This window comes from Petromyzon marinus, unplaced genomic scaffold (genome assembly GCF_048934315.1).
Source record: "Petromyzon marinus isolate PM22_M1 ecotype Great Lakes invasive population unplaced genomic scaffold, UKy_Petmar_22M1.pri1.0 PM_G_Scaffold_93, whole genome shotgun sequence".
In the NCBI taxonomy this organism is placed as follows: domain Eukaryota; kingdom Metazoa; phylum Chordata; class Hyperoartia; order Petromyzontiformes; family Petromyzontidae; genus Petromyzon; species Petromyzon marinus.
In genome coordinates, this window is record NW_027423050.1 from 647,501 (window position 1) to 650,000 (window position 2,500).

The window sequence follows — 2,500 nt, forward strand, 5'->3', positions numbered from 1 at the left end:
AACTGGTGTTTTAGTGTCTCTGAGTACAGTCGTTTAGCCTCTCTCACCGCTTTGCTAAACCTGTTCTTCGACTCCTTGAATCTGTCTCTATGCCCACTCCTAAACGCTTCCTCCTTCTCCAACCTCAACCTTTTGAGCTTTGCTGAGAACCAGGGCTTGTTGTTGTTAAAGTTCACCCTGGTACGTGTTGGGATACAGCAGTCCTCACAGAAGCTGATGTACACAGCCTCTGTGAGTTCATCCAGACTATTGGTAGCAGTCGTGAACATATCCCAGTCAGTACAGTCTAAGCACGCCCGCAAATCTTCCACAGCCTCACTGGTCCACTGTTTAGATGTCCTCACAGCAGGTTTACAGAGTTTTAGTTGCTGCCTGTATGCACGAATCAGGTGGACCAAGGGAGTTCTGTGCGAGCCGAACAGCCCCGTGACCCACAAGAGAAACATCCCCGCCAAATTCGAGCGTTTGACGGGGTCTATCCGTGAAAAAATATTCACGTTTTTGAGTGCACATGCATTTCTGCTGCAAATGCCTCTGGAAGTTTCATGCCGTTCGTATGCCAATTGTGGCAACACGAAAATGACCCGTTTTCCCATTCCGAGGGATTTCTGTGCGACCCTAACAGCCCCGTGAGCCACAAGAGACACATCCCCGCCAATTTCTAGCGTTTCACGGGGTCTATCCGTGAAAAATATAGACGTTTTTGAGTGCACATGCATTTCTGCTGCAGATGCCTCTGGAAGTTTCATGCCGTTCGTACGCAATGTGGCAACACGAAAATGACCCCTTTTCCCATTCCGAGGGATTTCTGTGCGACCCTAACTAACAGCGCCCGTGAGCCACAAGAGAGACATCCCCGCCAATTTATAGCGTTTCACGGGGTCTATCCGTGAAAAATATAGACGTTTTTGAGTGCACATGCATTCCTGCTGCAAATGCCTCTGGAAGTTTCATGCCGTTCCTATGCAATGTGGCCACACAAAAATGACCCGTTTTCCCATTCCGAGGCATTTCTGTGCGACCCTAACAGCCCCGTGAGCCACAAGAGAGACATCCCCGCCAACTTCTAGCGTTTGACGGGGTCTATGCGTGAAAAATATTAAAATTTTTGAGTGCACGTGCCTTTCTGCTGCAAATGCCTCTGGAAGTTTCATGGCGTTCCTATGCAATGTGGCAACACGAAAATGACCCCTTTTCCCATTCCGAGGGAGTTCTGTGCCACCCTAACAGCCCCGTGAGCCACAAGAGACACATCCCCGCCAATTTCTAGCGTTTCACGGGGTCTATCCGTGAAACATATAGAAGTTTTTGAGTGCACATGCATTCCTGCTGCAAATGCCTCTGGAAGTTTCATGCGGTTCGTACGCAATGTGGCAACACGAAAATGACCCGTTTTCCCATTCCCAGGGATTTCTGTGCGACCCGAACAGCCCCGTGAGCCACAAGAGACACATCCCCGCCAATTTCTAGCGTTTCACGGGGTCTATCCGTGAAAAATATCAATTTTTTTTTGACTGCACATGCATTTCTGCTGCAAATGCCTCTGGAAGTTGCATGCGGTTCGCATGCAATGTGGCGACACGAAAATGACCCGTTTTCCCATTCCGAGGGATTTCTGTGCCACCCTAACAGCCCCGTGAGCCACAAGAGAGACATCCCCGCCAATTTCTAGCGTATCACGGGGTCTATCCGTGAGAAATATTCACTTTTTTGAGTGCACATGCATTCCTGCTGCAAATGCCTCTGGAAGTTTCATGCGGTTCGTATGCAATGTGGCGACACGAAAATGACCCGTTTTCCCATTCCGAGGGATTTCTGTGCCACCCTAACAGCCCCGTGAGCCACAAGAGAGACATCCCCGCCCACTTCTAGCGTTTCACGGGGTCTCTCCGTGAAAAATATCACATTTTTTGAGTGCACATGCATTCCTGCTGCAAATGCCTCTGGAAGTTTCATGCGGTTCGCATGCAATGTGGCGACACGAAAATGACCCGTTTTTTCCCATTCCGAGGGATTTCTGTGCCACCCTAACAGCCCCGTGAGCCACAAGAGACACATCCCCGCCAATTTCTAGCGTTTCACGGGGTCTATCCGTGAAAAATATTCAATTTTTTGACTGCACATGCATTTCTGCTGCAAATGCCTCTGGAAGTTTCATGCGGTTCGCATGCAATGTGGCGACACGAAAATGACCCGTTTTCCCATTCCGAGGGATTTCTGTGCCACCCTAACAGCCCCGTGAGCCACAAGAGAGACATCGCCGCCAATTTCTAGCGTTTCACGGGGTCTATCCGTGAAAAATATTCACTTTTTTGACTGCACATGCATTCCTGCTGCAAATGCCTCTGGAAGTTTCATGCCGTTCGCATGCAATGTGGCAACACGAAAATGACCCGTTTTCCCATTCCGAGGGATTTCTGTGCCACCCTAACAGCCCCGTGAGCCACAAGAGACACATCCCCGCCAATTTCTAGCGTTTCACGGGGTCTATCCGTAAAAA